The sequence below is a fragment of the Anomaloglossus baeobatrachus genome, chromosome 4 (genome assembly GCF_048569485.1).
Source record: "Anomaloglossus baeobatrachus isolate aAnoBae1 chromosome 4, aAnoBae1.hap1, whole genome shotgun sequence".
NCBI lineage: Eukaryota > Metazoa > Chordata > Amphibia > Anura > Aromobatidae > Anomaloglossus > Anomaloglossus baeobatrachus.
The window spans coordinates 608377809-608399746 of NC_134356.1; the positions used below are offsets into that span (position 1 = coordinate 608377809).

General features: G+C 63.0%; 1 protein-coding gene across 1 annotated transcript in view; it reads right to left on the reverse strand.

The window, feature by feature from the left end:
* The window catches only part of GPAT2 (glycerol-3-phosphate acyltransferase 2, mitochondrial), a 277049-nt gene extending 259378 nt beyond the window's left edge, over positions 1-17671 (reverse strand). Inside the window, exon 1 of the mRNA XM_075346194.1 lies at positions 17615-17671. The gene's annotated coding sequence lies outside the window, so the exon portion shown is untranslated. The remainder of the gene's footprint in view (positions 1-17614) is intronic.
* Positions 17672-21938: the final 4267 nt, after the last annotated feature.

Sequence of the window (21938 nt, forward strand, 5' to 3'; positions counted from 1 at the left end):
TTATTGAAATAAAGAACCCCCCTCCGCAGTAATCCTGGGTCAAGGGTCCCACACCGTCCAATCCGGATCCAATATCATCTGATCGGTTTGCTGGAAGGAAAAGCGATCAGATGATGTGTCAGGATCAAGTGCCTGAATCACATCACACATCAGCTGATTGTATAAAAGCTGTTTATACAATCAGATGATGCATCAGTGCAAAAAAAAAAATAAATAAATAAATAAATACTCACGTCTGTGCTGATTACCGGCAGCTCCTGGAGCAATCGGATGAGAGTCTGATCCTGTCCCATCGCTGCAGGAGCTGCCGGTAATCAGCTGATGAAGTCTCCTGACGGCAGGATCAGCTGATAGCCGCCGGGCGCGAAAAAGCCGGCGACACCGCAAGAATTACAATCAGCTGATGCGTCAGGTGACTGCATCAGGTGATCCACGACCAAGTCCTGCAAGATTCGTACGTGCCCCGGGGAGACTGCACACAGCCAGAGCGGCGGTACCGGGACAGGAGCTGGGAGCGGGCATAGCACCGGGACCCTGCAGATAGGGGAGTATGACATTTTTTTTTCTACTGTTCACTTTTGTTTTCGCCGCTGCCTCCACCTCCCGCCCAGACATGGCGCCGCACGGAGCTGACATGGCACAGGGCGAGTTGTGGACGCAGCGGTGACGGTACCGGGAGGATTCATGCTTCTGTGTTTACCAACAGAAGGAATCCTCTTCCTGTACACGTCACTTTACTGCCCACCTCCTGCGTTTATAGCTGCGTTTTTAGTCATAGAAATGCAGCTATATGCGTTTTTCATTGCGTTGTTGAACATCTCATTGAACTCAATGGGTAAAAAACGCAGTGAAAAACGCAGAAATAATTGACATGCTGCATTTTTGTGGTCACCACAAAAACGCAGTTACAAAAAAACGCTGTGTGCGGACAGCACACCATAGACATTGCTGGGGAAGCAATGTCACTGCGTTTTCAGCACAAAAACATGGTAAAAAACGCCGCTAAAAACGCCAAGTGCGCACAAGGCCTAATAATGTTTTTTTGTTGCGTTTTCTGCCACAAGGTGCAAATTTGTTGTTACATTTTCTGCAGCATCAACAAGGCTAGTGCACATCTACACTGGCTTTTGACATTTAGTTATGTGCTATTTGCGTAAATAAGCTCTAGCATGCGCACACAGCCGTACAAGCTTCTGGGGACGTTTTCCCCTGTTACTCACTGTATAAGTACCATTTTGGACTAAATCTTTTAGTGGAAAAAAAAATGTAATTTTTCATTTTAGATCCAAGCAACAGGCCAATTCCTTTAAGCTCAAAATTGTCTCAGTCACTTGGTGAAGCCCTTCTTACATACTATCACTCCAATTCATAATAGCAATCTCACCAGAAATGTGGAGTAAAGTGCTTAGAAAAGCAGCAAAAACACAGCAAAAACTATTGACATTTTTGGTGATTTCACACAAGTTTACCTCAGCTGGGGCAGGATGGGCAGAGCTGGGGCAGGATGGGCAGAGCTAGAGCAGGATGGGCGGGGATGGAGCAGGATGGGCGGAGCTGGGGCAGGATGGGCAGAGCTGGGGCAGGATGGGCAGAGCTGGGGCAGGATGGGCAGAGCTGGAGCAGGATGGGCGGAGCTGGGGCAGGATGGGCGGAGCTGGGGCAGGATGGGCAGAGCTGGGGCAGGATGGGCAGAGCTGGGGCAGGATGGGCAGAGCTGGGGCAGGATGGGCAGAGCTGGGGCAGGATGGGCAGAGCTGGGGCAGGATGGGCAGAGCTCGAGCAGGATGGGCAGAGCTCGAGCAGGATGGGCAGAGCTCGGGCAGGATGGGCAGAGCTGGGGCAGGATGGGCAGAGCTGGGGCAGGATGGGCAGAGCTGGGGCAGGATGGGCAGAGCTGGGGCAGGATGGGCAGAGCTGGAGCAGAATGGGCAGAGCTAGAGCAGGATGGGCAGAGCTAGAGCAGGATGGGCGGGGATGGAGCAGGATGGGCAGAGCTGGAGCAGGATGGGCAGAGCTGGAGCAGGATGGGCAGAGCTAGAGCAGGATGGGCGGGGATGGAGCAGGATGGGCAGAGATGGGGCAGGATGGGCAGAGCTGGGGCAGGATGGGCAGAGCTGGGGCAGGATGGGCAGAGCTGGGGCAGGATGGGCAGAGCTGGGGCAGGATGGGCAGAGCTGGGGCAGGATGGGCAGAGCTGGGGCAGGATGGGCAGAGCTCGAGCAGGATGGGCAGAGCTCGAGCAGGATGGGCAGAGCTGGGGCAGGATGGGCAGAGCTGGGGCAGGATGGGCAGAGCTGGGGCAGGATGGGCAGAGCTGGGGCAGGATGGGCAGAGCTGGGGCAGGATGGGCAGAGCTGGGGCAGGATGGGCAGAGCTGGAGCAGAATGGGCAGAGCTAGAGCAGGATGGGCAGAGCTAGAGCAGGATGGGTGGGGATGGAGCAGGATGGGCAGAGCTAGAGCAGGATGGGCGGGGATGGAGCAGGATGGGCAGAGCTGGGGCAGGATGGGCAGAGCTGGAGCAGGATGGGCAGAGCTGGAGCAGGATGGGCAGAGCTGGAGCAGGATGGGCAGAGCTGGAGCAGGATGGGCAGAGCTGGAGCAGGATGGGCAGAGCTGGAGCAGGATGGGCAGAGCTGGAGCAGGATGGGCAGAGCTGGGCAGGATGGGCAGAGCTGGGGCAGGATGGGCAGAGCTGGGGCAGGATGGGCAGAGCTGGGGCAGGATGGGCAGAGCTGGAGCAGAATGGGCAGAGCTAGAGCAGGATGGGTGGGGATGGAGCAGGATGGGCAGAGCTAGAGCAGGATGGGCGGGGATGGAGCAGGATGGGCAGAGCTGGAGCAGGATGGGCAGAGCTGGAGCAGGATGGGCAGAGCTAGAGCAGGATGGGCGGGGATGGAGCAGGATGGGCAGAGATGGGGCAGGATGGGCAGAGCTGGGGCAGGATGGGCAGAGCTGGGGCAGGATGGGCAGAGCTGGGGCAGGATGGGCAGAGCTGGGGCAGGATGGGCAGAGCTGGGGCAGGATGGGCAGAGCTGGAGCAGAATGGGCAGAGCTAGAGCAGGATGGGCAGAGCTAGAGCAGGATGGGTGGGGATGGAGCAGGATGGGCAGAGCTAGAGCAGGATGGGCGGGGATGGAGCAGGATGGGCAGAGCTGGAGCAGGATGGGCAGAGCTAGAGCAGGATGGGCAGAGCTGGAGCAGGATGGGCAGAGCTAGAGCAGGATGGGCGGGGATGGAGCAGGATGGGCGGGGATGGAGCAGGATGGGCAGAGCTGGAGCAGGATGGGCAGAGCTCGGGCAGGATGGGCAGAGCTCGGGCAGGATGGGCAGAGCTGGGGCAGGATGGGCAGAGCTGGGGCAGGATGGGCAGAGCTGGAGCAGGATGGGCAGAGCTGGAGCAGGATGGGCAGAGCTGGAGCAGGATGGGCAGAGCTGGAGCAGGATGGGCAGAGCTGGGGCAGGATGGGCAGAGCTGGGGCAGGATGGGCAGAGCTGGGGCAGGATGGGCAGAGCTGGGGCAGGATGGGCAGAGCTGGGGCAGGATGGGCAGAGCTGGGGCAGGATGGGCAGAGCTGGGGCAGGATGGGCAGAGCTGGAGCAGAATGGGCAGAGCTAGAGCAGGATGGGCGGGGATGGAGCAGGATGGGCAGAGCTGGAGCAGGATGGGCGGGGATGGAGCAGGATGGGCGGGGATGGAGCAGGATGGGCAGAGCTGGAGCAGGATGGGCAGAGCTAGAGGAGGATGGGCAGAGCTAGAGCAGGATGGGCAGAGCTAGAGCAGGATGGGCAGAGCTAGAGCAGGATGGGCAGAGCTGGAGCAGGATGGGCAGAGCTCGGGCAGGATGGGCAGAGCTCGGGCAGGATGGGCAGAGCTCGGGCAGGATGGGCAGAGCTGGAGCAGGATGGGCAGAGCTAGAGCAGGATGGGCGGGGATGGAGCAGGATGGGCGGGGATGGAGCAGGATGGGCAGAGCTGGAGCAGGATGGGCAGAGCTCGGGCAGGATGGGCAGAGCTCGGGCAGGATGGGCAGAGCTGGGGCAGGATGGGCAGAGCTGGGGCAGGATGGGCAGAGCTGGAGCAGGATGGGCAGAGCTGGAGCAGGATGGGCAGAGCTGGAGCAGGATGGGCAGAGCTGGAGCAGGATGGGCAGAGCTGGGGCAGGATGGGCAGAGCTGGGGCAGGATGGGCAGAGCTGGGGCAGGATGGGCAGAGCTGGGGCAGGATGGGCAGAGCTGGGGCAGGATGGGCAGAGCTGGGGCAGGATGGGCAGAGCTGGGGCAGGATGGGCAGAGCTGGAGCAGAATGGGCAGAGCTAGAGCAGGATGGGCGGGGATGGAGCAGGATGGGCAGAGCTGGAGCAGGATGGGCGGGGATGGAGCAGGATGGGCGGGGATGGAGCAGGATGGGCAGAGCTGGAGCAGGATGGGCAGAGCTAGAGCAGGATGGGCAGAGCTAGAGCAGGATGGGCAGAGCTAGAGCAGGATGGGCAGAGCTAGAGCAGGATGGGCAGAGCTGGAGCAGGATGGGCAGAGCTCGGGCAGGATGGGCAGAGCTCGGGCAGGATGGGCAGAGCTCGGGCAGGATGGGCAGAGCTGGAGCAGGATGGGCAGAGCTGGAGCAGGATGGGCAGAGCTGGAGCAGGATGGGCAGAGCTGGAGCAGGATGGGCAGAGCTGGGCAGAGCTGGGGCAGGATGGGCAGAGCTGGGGCAGGATGGGCAGAGCTGGGGCAGGATGGGCAGAGCTGGGGCAGGATGGGCAGAGCTGGAGCAGAATGGGCAGAGCTAGAGCAGGATGGGCGGGGATGGAGCAGGATGGGCAGAGCTGGAGCAGGATGGGCGGGGATGGAGCAGGATGGGCAGAGCTGGAGCAGGATGGGCAGAGCTGGAGCAGGATGGGCAGAGTTGGAGCAGGATGGGCAGAGCTGGAGCAGGATGGGCGGGGATGGAGCAGGATGGGCAGAGCTGGGGCAGGATGGGCAGAGCTGGAGCAGGATGGGCAGAGCTGGAGCAGGATGGGCAGAGCTAGAGCAGGATGGGCAGAGCTGGGGCAGGATGGGCAGAGCTGGGGCAGGATGGGCAGAGCTGGGGCAGGATGGGCAGAGCTGGGGCAGGATGGGCAGAGCTGGGGCAGGATGGGCAGAGCTGGGGCAGGATGGGCAGAGCTGAGGCAGGATGGGCAGAGCTGGGGCAGGATGGGCAGAGCTGGAGCAGGATGGGCAGAGCTGGAGCAGGATGGGCAGAGCTGGGGCAGGATGGGCAGAGCTGGGGCAGGATGGGCAGAGCTGGGGCAGGATGGGCAGAGCTGAGGCAGGATGGGCAGAGCTGGGGCAGGATGGGCAGAGCTGGAGCAGGATGGGCAGAGCTGGAGCAGGATGGGCAGAGCTGGAGCAGGATGGGCAGAGCTGGAGCAGGATGGGCAGAGCTGGGGCAGGATGGGCAGAGCTGGGGCAGGATGGGCAGAGCTGGGGCAGGATGGGCAGAGCTGGGGCAGGATGGGCAGAGCTGGGGCAGGATGGGCAGAGCTGGGGCAGGATGGCCAGAGCTGGGGCAGGATGGCCAGAGCTGGAGCAGAATGGGCGGGGATGGAGCAGGATGGGCAGAGCTGGAGCAGGATGGGCAGAGCTGGAGCAGGATGGGCAGAGCTGGGGCAGGATGGGCAGAGCTGGGGCAGGATGGGCGGAGCTGGGGCAGGATGGGCAGAGCTGGGGCAGGATGGGCAGAGCTGGGGCAGGATGGGCAGAGCTGGGGCAGGATGGGCAGAGCTGGGGCAGGATGGGCAGAGCTGGGGCAGGATGGGCAGAGCTGGGGCAGGATGGGCAGAGCTGGGGCAGGATGGGCAGAGCTGGGGCAGGATGGGCAGAGCTGGGGCAGGATGGGCAGAGCTAGAGCAGGATGGGCGGGGATGGAGCAGGATGGGCGGGGATGGAGCAGGATGGGCAGAGCTGGGGCAGGATGGGCAGAGCTGGAGCAGGATTGGCAGAGCTAGAGCAGGATGGGCGGGGATGGAGCAGGATGGGCAGAGCTGGAGCAGGATGGGCAGAGCTGGAGCAGGATGGGCAGAGCTGGAGCAGGATGGGCAGAGCTGGGGCAGGATGGGCAGAGCTGGGGCAGGATGGGCAGAGCTGGGGCAGGATGGGCAGAGCTGGGGCAGGATGGGCAGAGCTGGGGCAGGATGGCCAGAGCTGGAGCAGAATGGGCGGGGATGGAGCAGGATGGGCAGAGCTGGAGCAGGATGGGCAGAGTTGGAGCAGGATGGGCAGAGCTGGAGCAGGATGGGCAGAGCTGGAGCAGGATGGGCAGAGCTGGAGCAGGATGGGCAGAGCTGGAGCAGGATGGGCAGAGCTGGAGCAGGATGGGCAGAGCTGGGGCAGGATGGGCAGAGCTGGGGCAGGATGGGCAGAGCTGGGGCAGGATGGACAGAGCTGGGGCAGGATGGACAGAGCTGGGGCAGGATGGGCAGAGCTGGGGCAGGATGGGCAGAGCTGGGGCAGGATGGGCAGAGCTGGGGCAGGATGGGCAGAGCTGGGGCAGGATGGGCAGAGCTGGGGCAGGATGGGCAGAGCTGGGGCAGGATGGGCAGAGCTGGGGCAGGATGGGCAGAGCTGGGGCAGGATGGGCAGAGCTGGGGCAGGATGGGCGGGGATGGAGCAGGATGGGCAGAGCTGGGGCAGGATGGGCAGAGCTGGAGCAGGATGGGCAGAGCTAGAGCAGGATGGGCGGGGATGGAGCAGGATGGGCAGAGCTGGAGCAGGATGGGCAGAGCTGGAGCAGGATGGGCAGAGCTGGAGCAGGATGGGCAGAGCTGGAGCAGGATGGGCAGAGCTGGAGCAGGATGGGCAGAGCTGGAGCAGGATGGGCAGAGCTGGAGCAGGATGGGCAGAGCTGGAGCAGGATGGGCAGAGCTGGAGCAGGATGGGCGGGGATGGAGCAGGATGGGCGGGGATGGAGCAGGATGGGCGGGGATGGGGCAGGATGGGCAGAGCTCGGGCAGGATGGGCAGAGCTGGGGCAGGATGGGCAGAGCTAGAGCAGGATGGGCAGAGCTAGAGCAGGATGGGCAGAGCTGGGGCAGGATGGGCAGAGCTGGGGCAGGATGGGCAGAGCTGCGGCAGGATGGGCAGAGCTGGAGCAGAATGGGCAGAGCTAGAGCAGGATGGGTGGGGATGGAGCAGGATGGGCAGAGCTAGAGCAGGATGGGCAGAGCTGGGGCAGGATGGGCAGAGCTAGAGCAGGATGGGCGGGGATGGAGCAGGATGGGCAGAGCTGGGGCAGGATGGGCAGAGCTGGGGCAGGATGGGCAGAGCTGGGGCAGGATGGGCGGGGATGGAGCAGGATGGGCAGAGCTGGAGCAGGATGGGCAGAGCTAGAGCAGGATGGGCAGAGCTCGGGCAGGATGGGCAGAGCTGGGGCAGGATGGGCAGAGCTGGGGCAGGATGGGCAGAGCTGGGGCAGGATGGGCAGAGCTGGGGCAGGATGGGCAGAGCTCGGGCAGGATGGGCAGAGCTGGGGCAGGATGGGCAGAGCTGGGGCAGGATGGGCAGAGCTGGGGCAGGATGGGCAGAGCTGGAGCAGAATGGGCAGAGCTAGAGCAGGATGGGCGGGGATGGAGCAGGATGGGTGGGGATGGAGCAGGATGGGCAGAGCTAGAGCAGGATGGGCAGAGCTGGGGCAGGATGGGCAGAGCTAGAGCAGGATGGGCGGGGATGGAGCAGGATGGGCGGGGATGGAGCAGGATGGGCAGAGCTGGGGCAGGATGGGCAGAGCTGGAGCAGGATGGGCAGAGCTGGAGCAGGATGGGCAGAGCTAGAGCAGGATGGGCAGAGCTGGGGCAGGATGGGCAGAGCTGGGGCAGGATGGGCAGAGCTGGGGCAGGATGGGCAGAGCTGGGGCAGGATGGGCAGAGCTGGGGCAGGATGGGCAGAGCTGGGGCAGGATGGGCAGAGCTGGGGCAGGATGGGCAGAGCTGGGCAGGATGGGCAGAGCTGGGCAGGATGGGCAGAGCTGGGGCAGGATGGGCAGAGCTGGGCAGGATGGGCAGAGCTGGGGCAGGATGGGCAGAGCTGGGGCAGGATGGGCAGAGCTGGGGCAGGATGGGCAGAGCTGGGGCAGGATGGGCAGAGCTGGGGCAGGATGGGCAGAGCTGGGGCAGGATGGGCAGAGCTGGGGCAGGATGGGCAGAGCTGGAGCAGGATGGGCAGAGCTGGAGCAGGATGGGCGGGGATGGAGCAGGATGGGCAGAGCTGGGGCAGGATGGGCAGAGCTGGGGCAGGATGGGCAGAGCTGGGGCAGGATGGGCAGAGCTGGGGCAGGATGGGCAGAGCTGGGGCAGGATGGGCAGAGCTGGGGCAGGATGGGCAGAGCTGGGGCAGGATGGGCAGAGCTAGAGCAGGATGGGCGGGGATGGAGCAGGATGGGCAGAGCTGGGGCAGGATGGGCAGAGCTGGGGCAGGATGGGCGGGGATGGAGCAGGATGGGCGGGGATGGAGCAGGATGGGCAGAGCTGGAGCAGGATGGGCAGAGCTGGAGCAGGATGGGCAGAGCTGGAGCAGGATGGGCAGAGCTGGAGCAGGATGGGCGGGGATGGAGCAGGATGGGCGGGGGTGGGGCAGGATGGGCAGAGCTGGAGCAGGATGGGCAGAGCTGGAGCAGGATCGGCAGAGCTGGAGCAGGATGGGCAGAGCTGGAGCAGGATGGGCGGGGATGGAGCAGGATGGGCAGAGCTGGGGCAGGATGGGCAGAGCTGGGGCAGGATGGGCAGAGCTGGGGCAGGATGGGCAGAGCTGGGGCAGGATGGGCAGAGCTGGGGCAGGATGGGCAGAGCTGGGGCAGGATGGGCAGAGCTGGGGCAGGATGGGCAGAGCTGGGGCAGGATGGGCAGAGCTGGGGCAGGATGGGCAGAGCTGGGGCAGGATGGGCAGAGCTAGAGCAGGATGGGCGGGGATGGAGCAGGATGGGCGGGGATGGAGCAGGATGGGCAGAGCTGGAGCAGGATGGGCAGAGCTGGAGCAGGATGGGCAGAGCTGGAGCAGGATGGGCAGAGCTGGAGCAGGATGGGCAGAGCTGGGGCAGGATGGGCAGAGCTGGGGCAGGATGGGCAGAGCTGGGGCAGGATGGGCAGAGCTGGGGCAGGATGGCCAGAGCTGGGGCAGGATGGGCGGGGATGGAGCAGGATGGGCAGAGCTGGAGCAGGATGGGCAGAGTTGGAGCAGGATGGGCAGAGCTGGAGCAGGATGGGCAGAGCTGGAGCAGGATGGGCAGAGCTGGAGCAGGATGGGCAGAGCTGGAGCAGGATGGGCAGAGCTGGAGCAGGATGGGCAGAGCTGGGGCAGGATGGACAGAGCTGGGGCAGGATGGACAGAGCTGGGGCAGGATGGGCAGAGCTGGGGCAGGATGGGCAGAGCTGGGGCAGGATGGGCAGAGCTGGGGCAGGATGGGCAGAGCTGGGGCAGGATGGGCAGAGCTGGGGCAGGATGGGCAGAGCTGGGGCAGGATGGGCAGAGCTGGGGCAGGATGGGCAGAGCTGGGGCAGGATGGGCAGAGCTGGGGCAGGATGGGCAGAGCTGGGGCAGGATGGGCAGAGCTGGGGCAGGATGGGCGGGGATGGAGCAGGATGGGCAGAGCTGGGGCAGGATGGGCAGAGCTGGAGCAGGATGGGCAGAGCTAGAGCAGGATGGGCGGGGATGGAGCAGGATGGGCAGAGCTGGAGCAGGATGGGCAGAGCTGGAGCAGGATGGGCAGAGCTGGAGCAGGATGGGCAGAGCTGGAGCAGGATGGGCAGAGCTGGAGCAGGATGGGCAGAGCTGGAGCAGGATGGGCAGAGCTGGAGCAGGATGGGCGGGGATGGAGCAGGATGGGCGGGGATGGAGCAGGATGGGCGGGGATGGGGCAGGATGGGCAGAGCTCGGGCAGGATGGGCAGAGCTAGAGCAGGATGGGCAGAGCTAGAGCAGGATGGGCAGAGCTGGGGCAGGATGGGCAGAGCTGGGGCAGGATGGGCAGAGCTGGGGCAGGATGGGCAGAGCTGCGGCAGGATGGGCAGAGCTGGAGCAGAATGGGCAGAGCTAGAGCAGGATGGGTGGGGATGGAGCAGGATGGGCAGAGCTAGAGCAGGATGGGCAGAGCTGGGGCAGGATGGGCAGAGCTAGAGCAGGATGGGCGGGGATGGAGCAGGATGGGCAGAGCTGGGGCAGGATGGGCAGAGCTGGGGCAGGATGGGCGGGGATGGAGCAGGATGGGCAGAGCTGGAGCAGGATGGGCAGAGCTAGAGCAGGATGGGCAGAGCTGGGGCAGGATGGGCAGAGCTGGGGCAGGATGGGCAGAGCTGGGGCAGGATGGGCAGAGCTGGGGCAGGATGGGCAGAGCTGGGGCAGGATGGGCAGAGCTGGGGCAGGATGGGCAGAGCTGGGGCAGGATGGGCAGAGCTCGGGCAGGATGGGCAGAGCTGGGCAGGATGGGCAGAGCTGGGCAGGATGGGCAGAGCTGGGGCAGGATGGGCAGAGCTGGGGCAGGATGGGCAGAGCTGGGGCAGGATGGGCAGAGCTGGGGCAGGATGGGCAGAGCTGGGGCAGGATGGGCAGAGCTGGAGCAGGATGGGCGGGGATGGAGCAGGATGGGCAGAGCTGGGGCAGGATGGGCAGAGCTGGGGCAGGATGGGCAGAGCTGGGGCAGGATGGGCAGAGCTGGGGCAGGATGGGCAGAGCTGGGGCAGGATGGGCAGAGCTGGGGCAGGATGGGCAGAGCTGGGGCAGGATGGGCAGAGCTGGGGCAGGATGGGCAGAGCTAGAGCAGGATGGGCGGGGATGGAGCAGGATGGGCAGAGCTGGGGCAGGATGGGCAGAGCTGGGGCAGGATGGGCGGGGATGGAGCAGGATGGGCGGGGATGGAGCAGGATGGGCAGAGCTGGAGCAGGATGGGCAGAGCTGGAGCAGGATGGGCAGAGCTGGAGCAGGATGGGCAGAGCTGGAGCAGGATGGGCGGGGATGGAGCAGGATGGGCGGGGGTGGGGCAGGATGGGCAGAGCTGGAGCAGGATGGGCAGAGCTGGAGCAGGATCGGCAGAGCTGGAGCAGGATGGGCAGAGCTGGAGCAGGATGGGCGGGGATGGAGCAGGATGGGCGGGGATGGGGCAGGATGGGCAGAGCTCGGGCAGGATGGGCAGAGCTGGGGCAGGATGGGCAGAGCTAGAGCAGGATGGGCAGAGCTGGGGCAGGATGGGCAGAGCTGGGGCAGGATGGGCAGAGCTGGGGCAGGATGGGCAGAGCTGGGGCAGGATGGGCAGAGCTAGAGCAGGATGGGTGGGGATGGAGCAGGATGGGCAGAGCTAGAGCAGGATGGAGCAGGATGGGCAGAGCTGGGGCAGGATGGGCAGAGCTAGAGCAGGATGGGCGGGGATGGAGCAGGATGGGCAGAGCTGGGGCAGGATGGGCAGAGCTGGAGCAGGATGGGCAGAGCTGGAGCAGGATGGGCAGAGCTGGAGCAGGATGGGCAGAGCTAGAGCAGGATGGGCAGAGCTGGGGCAGGATGGGCAGAGCTGGGGCAGGATGGGCAGAGCTGGGGCAGGATGGGCAGAGCTGGGGCAGGATGGGCAGAGCTCGGGCAGGATGGGCAGAGCTCGGGCAGGATGGGCAGAGCTCGGGCAGGATGGGCAGAGCTCGGGCAGGATGGGCAGAGCTCGGGCAGGATGGGCAGAGCTCGGGCAGGATGGGCAGAGCTCGGGCAGGATGGGCAGAGCTCGGGCAGGATGGGCAGAGCTGGGGCAGGATGGGCAGAGCTGGGGCAGGATGGGCAGAGCTGGGGCAGGATGGGTAGAGCTGGGGCAGGATGGGCAGAGCTGGAGCAGAATGGGCGGGGATGGAGCAGGATGGGCAGAGCTGGAGCAGGATGGGCGGGGATGGAGCAGGATGGGCAGAGCTGGAGCAGGATGGGCAGAGCTGGAGCAGGATGGGCAGAGCTGGAGCAGGATGGGCAGAGCTGGGGCAGGATGGGCAGACCTGGAGCAGGATGGGCGGGGATGGAGCAGGATGGGCAGAGCTGGAGCAGGATGGGCGGGGATGGAGCAGGATGGGCAGAGCTGGAGCAGGATGGGCAGAGCTGGAGCAGGATGGGCAGAGCTGGAGCAGGATGGGCAGAGCTGGGGCAGGATGGGCAGAGCTGGAGCAGGATGGGCAGAGCTGGGGCAGGATGGGCAGAGCTGGGGCAGGATGGGCAGAGCTGGGGCAGGATGGGCAGAGCTAGAGCAGGATGGGCAGAGCTAGAGCAGGATGGGCGGGGATGGAGCAGGATGGGCAGAGCTGGAGCAGGATGGGCAGAGCTAGAGCAGGATGGGCGGGGATGGAGCAGGATGGGCGGGGATGGAGCAGGATGGGCAGAGCTGGAACAGGATGGGCAGAGCTGGAGCAGGATGGGCGGGGATGGAGCAGGATGGGCGGGGATGGGGCAGGATGGGCAGAGCTGGGGCAGGATGGGCAGAGCTAGAGCAGGATGGGCAGAGCTAGAGCAGGATGGGCAGAGCTAGAGCAGGATGGGCGGGGATGGAGCAGGATGGGCAGAGCTGGAGCAGGATGGGCGGGGATGGAGCAGGATGGGCAGAGCTGGAGCAGGATGGGCAGAGCTGGGCAGAGCTGGGGCAGGATGGGCAGAGCTGGGGCAGGATGGGCAGAGCTGGGGCAGGATGGGCAGAGCTGGGGCAGGATGGGCAGAGCTGGGGCAGGATGGGCAGAGCTGGGGCAGGATGGGCAGAGCTGGGGCAGGATGGGCAGAGCTAGAGCAGGATGGGCGGGGATGGAGCAGGATGGGCAGAGCTGGAGCAGGATGGGCGGGGATGGAGCAGGATGGGCAGAGCTGGAGCAGGATGGGCGGGGATGGAGCAGGATGGGCAGAGCTGGAGCAGGATGGGCAGAGCTGGGGCAGGATGGGCAGAGCTGGGGCAGGATGGGCAGAGCTGGGGCAGGATGGGCAGAGCTGGGGCAGGATGGGCAGAGCTGGGGCAGGATGGGCAGAGCTGGAGCAGGATGGGCAGAGCTGGAGCAGGATGGGCGGGGATGGAGCAGGATGGGCAGAGCTGGAGCAGGATGGGCGGGGATGGAGCAGGATGGGCAGAGCTGGAGCAGGATGGGCAGAGCTGGAGCAGGATGGGCAGAGCTGGAGCAGGATGGGCAGAGCTGGGGCAGGATGGGCAGAGCTGGGGCAGGATGGGCAGAGCTGGAGCAGGATGGGCAGAGCTGGGGCAGGATGGGCAGAGCTGGGGCAGGATGGGCAGAGCTGGGGCAGGATGGGCAGAGCTAGAGCAGGATGGGCAGAGCTAGAGCAGGATGGGCGGGGATGGAGCAGGATGGGCAGAGCTGGAGCAGGATGGGCAGAGCTAGAGCAGGATGGGCGGGGATGGAGCAGGATGGGCGGGGATGGAGCAGGATGGGCAGAGCTGGAACAGGATGGGCAGAGCTGGAGCAGGATGGGCGGGGATGGAGCAGGATGGGCGGGGATGGGGCAGGATGGGCAGAGCTGGGGCAGGATGGGCAGAGCTAGAGCAGGATGGGCAGAGCTAGAGCAGGATGGGCAGAGCTAGAGCAGGATGGGCGGGGATGGAGCAGGATGGGCAGAGCTGGAGCAGGATGGGCGGGGATGGAGCAGGATGGGCAGAGCTGGAGCAGGATGGGCAGAGCTGGGCAGAGCTGGGGCAGGATGGGCAGAGCTGGGGCAGGATGGGCAGAGCTGGGGCAGGATGGGCAGAGCTGGGGCAGGATGGGCAGAGCTGGGGCAGGATGGGCAGAGCTGGAGCAGAATGGGCAGAGCTAGAGCAGGATGGGCGGGGATGGAGCAGGATGGGCAGAGCTGGAGCAGGATGGGCGGGGATGGAGCAGGATGGGCGGGGATGGAGCAGGATGGGCAGAGCTGGAGCAGGATGGGCAGAGCTGGAGCAGGATGGGCAGAGCTGGGGCAGGATGGGCAGAGCTGGGGCAGGATGGGCAGAGCTGGGGCAGGATGGGCAGAGCTGGGGCAGGATGGGCAGAGCTGGGGCAGGATGGGCAGAGCTGGGGCAGGATGGGCAGAGCTGGAGCAGGATGGGCAGAGCTGGAGCAGGATGGGCAGAGCTGGAGCAGGATGGGCAGAGCTGGGGCAGGATGGGCAGAGCTGGGGCAGGATGGGCAGAGCTGGGGCAGGATGGGCAGAGCTGGGGCAGGATGGGCAGAGCTGGGGCAGGATGGGCAGAGCTGGGGCAGGATGGCCAGAGCTGGAGCAGAATGGGCGGGGATGGAGCAGGATGGGCAGAGCTGGAGCAGGATGGGCAGAGCTGGGGCAGGATGGGCAGAGCTAGAGCAGGATGGGCAGAGCTGGGGCAGGATGGGCAGAGCTGGGGCAGGATGGGCAGAGCTGGGGCAGGATGGGCAGAGCTGGGGCAGGATGGGCAGAGCTGGGGCAGGATGGGCAGAGCTGGGGCAGGATGGGCAGAGCTAGAGCAAGATGGGCGGGGATGGAGCAGGATGGGCGGGGATGGAGCAGGATGGGCAGAGCTGGGGCAGGATGGGCAGAGCTGGGGCAGGATGGGCAGAGCTAGAGCAGGATGGGCGGGGATGGAGCAGGATGGGCAGAGCTGGAGCAGGATGGGCAGAGCTGGAGCAGGATGGGCAGAGCTGGAGCAGGATGGGCAGAGCTGGAGCAGGATGGGCAGAGCTGGAGCAGGATGGGCAGAGCTGGAGCAGGATGGGCGGGGATGGGGCAGGATGGGCAGAGCTGGAGCAGGATGGGCAGAGCTGGAGCAGGATGGGCAGAGCTGGAGCAGGATGGGCAGAGCTGGAGCAGGATGGGCGGGGATGGAGCAGGATGGGCGGGGATGGAGCAGGATGGGCGGGGATGGGGCAGGATGGGCAGAGCTCGGGCAGGATGGGCAGAGCTGGGGCAGGATGGGCAGAGCTAGAGCAGGATGGGCAGAGCTGGGGCAGGATGGGCAGAGCTGGGGCAGGATGGGCAGAGCTGGGGCAGGATGGGCAGAGCTGGGGCAGGATGGGCAGAGCTGGAGCAGAATGGGCAGAGCTGGAGCAGAATGGGTGGGGATGGAGCAGGATGGGCAGAGCTAGAGCAGGATGGGCAGAGCTGGGGCAGGATGGGCAGAGCTAGAGCAGGATGGGCGGGGATGGAGCAGGATGGGCAGAGCTGGGGCAGGATGGGCAGAGCTGGGGCAGGATGGGCAGAGCTGGGGCAGGATGGGCGGGGATGGAGCAGGATGGGCAGAGCTGGAGCAGGATGGGCAGAGCTCGGGCAGGATGGGCAGAGCTCGGGCAGGATGGGCAGAGCTGGGGCAGGATGGGCAGAGCTGGGGCAGGATGGGCAGAGCTGGGGCAGGATGGGCAGAGCTGGGGCAGGATGGGCAGAGCTGGGGCAGGATGGGCAGAGCTGGGGCAGGATGGGCAGAGCTGGGGCAGGATGGGCAGAGCTGGAGCAGGATGGGCAGAGCTGGAGCAGGATGGGCAGAGCTAGAGCAGGATGGGCAGAGCTAGAGCAGGATGGGCGGGGATGGAGCAGGATGGGCAGAGCTGGAGCAGGATGGGCAGAGCTGGAGCAGGATGGGCAGAGCTGGAGCAGGATGGGCGGGGATGGAGCAGGATGGGCGGGGATGGGGCAGGATGGGCAGAGCTGGAGCAGGATGGGCAGAGCTGGAGCAGAATGGGCAGAGCTGGAGCAGGATGGGCGGGGATGGAGCAGGATGGGCGGGGATGGAGCAGGATGGGCGGGGATGGGGCAGGATGGGCAGAGCTCGGGCAGGATGGGCAGAGCTGGGGCAGGATGGGCAGAGCTAGGGCAGGATGGGCAGAGCTGGGGCAGGATGGGCAGAGCTGGGGCAGGATGGGCAGAGCTGGGGCAGGATGGGCAGAGCTGGGGCAGGATGGGTAGAGCTGGGGCAGGATGGGCAGAGCTGGGGCAGGATGGGCAGAGCTGGGGCAGGATGGGCAGAGCTGGGGCAGGATGGGCAGAGCTGGGGCAGGATGGGCAGAGCTGGGGCAGGATGGGCAGAGCTCGGGCAGGATGGGCAGAGCTGGGGCAGGATGGGCAGAGCTCGGGCAGGATGGGCAGAGCTGGAGCAGAATGGGCGGGGATGGAGCAGGATGGGCAGAGCTGGAGCAGGATGGGCGGGGATGGAGCAGGATGGGCAGAGCTGGAGCAGGATGGGCAGAGCTGGAGCAGGATGGGCAGAGCTGGAGCAGGATGGGCAGAGCTGGGGCAGGATGGGTAGAGCTGGGGCAGGATGGGCAGAGCTGGAGCAGAATGGGCGGGGATGGAGCAGGATGGGCAGAGCTGGAGCAGGATGGGCGGGGATGGAGCAGGATGGGCAGAGCTGGAGCAGGATGGGCAGAGCTGGAGCAGGATGGGCAGAGCTGGAGCAGGATGGGCAGAGCTGGAGCAGGATGGGCAGAGCTGGGGCAGGATGGGCAGAGCTGGAGCAGGATGGGCGGGGATGGAGCAGGATGGGCAGAGCTGGAGCAGGATGGGCGGGGATGGAGCAGGATGGGCAGAGCTGGAGCAGGATGGGCAGAGCTGGAGCAGGATGGGCAGAGCTGGGGCAGGATGGGCAGAGCTGGGGCAGGATGGGCAGAGCTAGAGCAGGATGGGCAGAGCTAGAGCAGGATGGGCGGGGATGGAGCAGGATGGGCGGGGATGGAGCAGGATGGGCAGAGCTGGAGCAGGATGGGCAGAGCTAGAGCAGGATGGGCGGGGATGGAGCAGGATGGGCAGAGCTAGAGCAGGATGGGCAGAGCTAGAGCAGGATGGGCAGAGCTAGAGCAGGATGGGCGGGGATGGAGCAGGATGGGCAGAGCTAGAGCAGGATGGGCAGAGCTAGAGCAGGATGGGCAGAGCTAGAGCAGGATGGGCGGGGATGGAGCAGGATGGGCGGGGATGGAGCAGGATGGGCAGAGCTGGAGCAGGATGGGCGGGGATGGAGCAGGATGGGCGGAGCTAGAGCAGGATGGGCAGAGCTAGAGCAGGATGGGCAGAGCTAGAGCAAGATGGGCGGAGCTAGAGCAGGATGGGCGGAGCTAGAGCAGGATGGGCAGTATTATCGAAGGGCTAGGGCAGGATGGACAGAACCAAGGCCAGTGTTGGGGTCAGGGGCTTGGCCTCGGTTCTCACCCTTCACACGTCCAAGTTTCTATTGAGGAAAGTGTGAGTACTGCAGCTGCTCTTCTTTTTTTTTTTATTTCACACTAAGGAAAATAGTGTTAATGAAGGGTTTGCCCAGGCAGGAAGTGGACACCCCTTTATGACCCTTTCAGGGCTGGTCACAGGGGGGTTAATGAGGCCCGGCCGCACACCCTCCTCTTGCTCGTTGTGCTTGTCTCGGTAACCGCCAGGTTTTGAGCACCTGCTACTATATGCTGTAGCGGAAATGGGAGATCACGGGCATGTGCTAATTGGTAACAAACAGTGACACATAAACCGCCCCGTGTGCACCAGACGTAGAGCGCCAGCAAATAAAAACATCGGAAGTGAACGTCACAACTTCTTCTTTAAGCAGTTAAACGCTCGCACTCAGCCATAACCAGAAGAACTGAAAGCCTCAGCAAGCCAAAAACAACCAAATCCGTTATTATCTGTGCGACAATAGGCGTCCGGTATACTCACCGCAGGCCGCTCAACGGAAGCGGAGAGTGAGAAGGACGCATGCGCAGTGATCAACGGGCCGCTCCCAGGAGGAGCCTGGTGACGTCACCTCTAGACTTGCCACAGGCTGCTGCTGCCCGGCTGTGTGGAGACTCCAACTCTACAACTCCCAGAGCCAGGTAGTGCAGGGCATGCTGGGACTTGTAGTTTTATAGCACTTGCAATCAGTAGCGTTCACACTTTGCACTGGCGGTGTCCCCTGGGTTTATGTACTGGATGCCCTTCTTGTCCATGCCATTTTTTATTATTCTTCATTTCTGAGGCCATTCCCGTGTTTCTCGTGGACGGAGTGGGGACAGTTCCCTCTATGGCTAGCTTCCTTAGGCTAATTTCACACATCAGTTTTTTCCATCAGGCACAATCCGGAAAAAAAACGATCCGGCGCCGGATCCGTTTTATCCCCATTGTTTTGTATTAGCGCCGGATTGTGCCTGATGGCCTTGCGTTGCATCCGGCTTTTGCTGGATCCGTCATAATTGCCTAAAGCGGCGGCCGGAGGGAACGTATCTTGTAACGTTTTTTTGTCCGGCAAAAAAACTGCATCGCGCCGGATTCGGCGCGATACGGCGTGTTTTACAATGGAAGCCTATGGACGCCAGATCTGGCGTAATGCGGTAAAAACGGATGCGGCCGCCGGATCCGTTTTTGTAAACTGAGCACGCTCCAATGTATTGAAAAAACGGATCCAGCAAAAAAACGGACGAAAAGGATTCAAAAACGGTTGCGCCAGATCCGTTTTTTGACGGATCAGGTATATTGAAACCGTCAAAAAAAAGGATCAGGCACATCAGTTTTTGCATATCCTGCGCCGCATCCGTTGCTTCAGGCACACGCCGGATTGTGCCTGATGCCAAAAACTGATGTGTGAAATTAGCCTCAGGTTATGTGCGCACGTGTGCGCTCTGCACCGCACCTAAAAGGCCTGCTTCAGAGCGCAGCTGAAAAGCTCCGTTCTGAAGCGCCTGGTGCCTGCAGAATTCATGCGCTCTGATGCTGCCTCTCCCTATAGACAGCATGCAAACCGCACGGAAGAAGTGACATGTCACTTCTTAGAACGCACGCTTCGGGCAGCAGCCGAATCATTGCGCTCTAATACGCCACGTGCGCACGGCCCCTGCACAATCTCCATAGACTGTGCAGGGGACGCAGGACGCATGCAGTTACGCTGCGCTACAAATCGCAGCGTAACTGCATGTAATACGCACACGTGCGCACATAGCCTCAGCGTTTATCTGCCGGTCGGCAGAAAAACTGAAAGCGCATGTTGCCGGATCCGTTGACAGCACAATGCAATGTCAATGGACTTGCGGTAACATGCGTTTGCATCCGTTTGGATGCGCCATTGTCTGGATCCTGTGAGATGCAGTTTTCTACCATGTTTCCAAAATGCAACATGCAGCGTTTTTTCCCTCCGATCAAAAACTGCAGCTCACCGGATCCTGTACATTGCAGCACTAGCTGCAATGTATTGCAATGGGCGCCGGATCTATTTCTCACATTTGCGGTTGCCTGCCTATATATATTTCTTTCCATAATCTTGCTCACTTCCTATCTATCTATCTATATTTTTCCTCTCTCGATCTATATATCTCTGTATCTCTTCATTAGCTAACTATTTTTTTTTGTTTTAATTTAAAGTCTCTATTCTCTCTCTGTCCATGTCGGTCTATACCTCTCCCCCCCCTCTCTCATACTCACCGATCACCGGCGCGGCACTGGACGGCGTTCACACTGCTCCGGCGGCTTCTCCACTTTTGAAAAAGCCGGCCGCTCATTATTCAATCTGGTATTCCCTGCTTTCTCCGCCCACCGGCGCCTATGATTGGTTGCAGTCAGACACGCCTCCATGATGAGTGACAGCTGTCTCACTGCAACCAATCACAGCCGCCGGTGGGCGGGTCTATATCATGAAGTTAAATAAATAATTAAAAAAAAACGACGTGCGGTCCCCCCCAATTATGATACCAGCCAGGGTAAAGCCACACGGCTGAAGGCTGGTATTCTCAGGATGGGGAGCCCCACGTTATGGGGAGCCCCGCAGCATAAAGATATTAGCCTGCAGCCATGAGATGCGACTGTTCCGGAACTGTACCCGGCTCATCCCGAATTGCCCTGGTGCAGTGGCAATCGAGGTAATAAGGAGTTAATGGCAGCAGCCCATAGCTGCCACTAAGTCCTAGGTTAATAATGGCTGATGTCTCACCGAGATACCTTCCATGATTAACCTGTAAATTAAAGAAAATAAAAACACACATCCAAAAAATCCTTTATTTGTAATAAATGACAAAAAAAAAACAACCTCTTTCACCAATTTATTAAACTCCCCAAATACCCTTCCATGTCCGACGTAATCCAAAAAGGTCCCACGACGCTCTCAGCTCTGCTACATCAGAAGCTGACAGATAGCGGTCACAGACCACGACCGCTCTCTGTGAGCTCCCCGCAGCGACTGAAGTGAGTCGCGCTATCAGCGAAGCTGTCACTGAGGTTACCCGCGGCCACAGATCTCAGCTGGAGGACTTCAGCTGTTGCCGCAGGTAACCTCAGTGACTGCACCGCTGATAGCGCCGATCACTGCGGTCACTTAGGGGATTTGCGGTCACCGGTGAGACCTTCACCGGTGACCGAAAATCAGGCCATGCCACACAGACAGATCCGCGGGATGACAATGAAGTCGGGTGAAGTTCATCCGACTTCATTCTGATCGTGCGGCTCTGTCTGTGTCTGCTGTCAGCGGCCATTCATCTCTGCTATATGGCTCTGTCTGTGTCTGCTGTCAGCGGCCATTCAGCTCTGCTACATCCAGGGGCGTAACGATCGCGGTCGCAGAGGTCGCCACTGCGACCGGGCCCGCAGGGTTATAGGGGCCCGGCAGCCGTTCTGCAGAGCCGGCTGCCGGGCCCCTATGTGTAGTGCCGCTGTGTAGTGGCCGGCCTGTGAGTCAGGGGGCCCAGTGTCTGCAGGGGGCAGAGGGGCCCCTGACCTGGAGAGGCCACCAGGCGTTCCTGACCTGCTGCAGAGGAGATGTGCTCCTGCACGGCAGACGGAAACCATCCCTACCAGGACCTGCGATGATGTCACCCCCATGTGACTGTGTGGGAGGAGACACAGGATGCCGGGGAGAAAGCAGGAGAAGATACTTCGAACACATGAGTGGTAATGAGAAAAGAGGGGACATGAGGGGAGGGGCTGCAGGGTGAGTGGGATATGAGGGCTGCAGACTGTGACAGAAGCATGTGAAAGGGTGCAGAGTGTTTGAGATGGGTAAGTTGGGGTACAGGCAGGGTGAGATATGTGGGTCAGGGTGTGTGTGTGATATGGGGGTGCAGGCTGTATAGGGAGCAGGGTGTGTGACATATGGGGGCAGGAGCGTAACTACCGCAGTCGCAGGGGTCAGAAGGAGCAGAGAGGTACTTGTTTTTTTATTTTGCTGGCTGCATGACACATATAGGCCCGGGGAAGCTGCCTGCATGATACATGGAGGCCCTGGTGGGGCTGGCTGGCAGGCTGCATTACACATAGAAGCCCTGGGGGCTGGCTGCATTACACATAGAAGCCCTGGGGGCTGGCTGCATGACACATGGAGGCCCTGGGGGGCTGGCTGCATGACACATGGAGGCCCTGGGGGGGCTGGCTGTATGACACATGGAGGCCCTGGGGGGGCTGGCTGCATGACACCTGGGGGGGGCTGGCTGCATGACACATGGAGGCCCTGGGGGGCTGGCTGCATGACACCTGGGGGGGCTGGCTGCATGACACATGGAGGCCCTGGGGGGCTGGCTGCATGACACATGGAGGCCCTGGGTGGGCTGGCTGCATAACACATGGAGGCCCTGGGTGGGCTGGCTGCATGACACATGGAGGCCCTGGGGGCTGGCTGCATGACACATGGAGGCCCTGGGGGGGCTGGCTGCATGACACATGGAGGCCCTGGGGGGGCTGGCTGCATGACACTTGGGGGGGTGCTGGCTGCATGACACATGGAGGCCCTGGGGGGGCTGGCTGCATGACACATGGAGGCCCTGGGGGGGCTGGCTGCATGACACATGGAGGCCCTGGGGGGGCTGGCTGCATGACACATGGAGGCCCTGGGGTGGCTGGCTGCATGACACATGGAGGCCCTGGGGGCTGGCTGCATGACACATGGAGGCCCTGGGGGGGCTGGCTGCATGACACATGGAGGCCCTGGGGGGGCTGGCTGCATGACACCTGGGGGGGTCCTGGCTGCATGACACATGGAGGCCCTGGGGGGGCTGGCTGCATGACACATGGAGGCCCTAGGGGG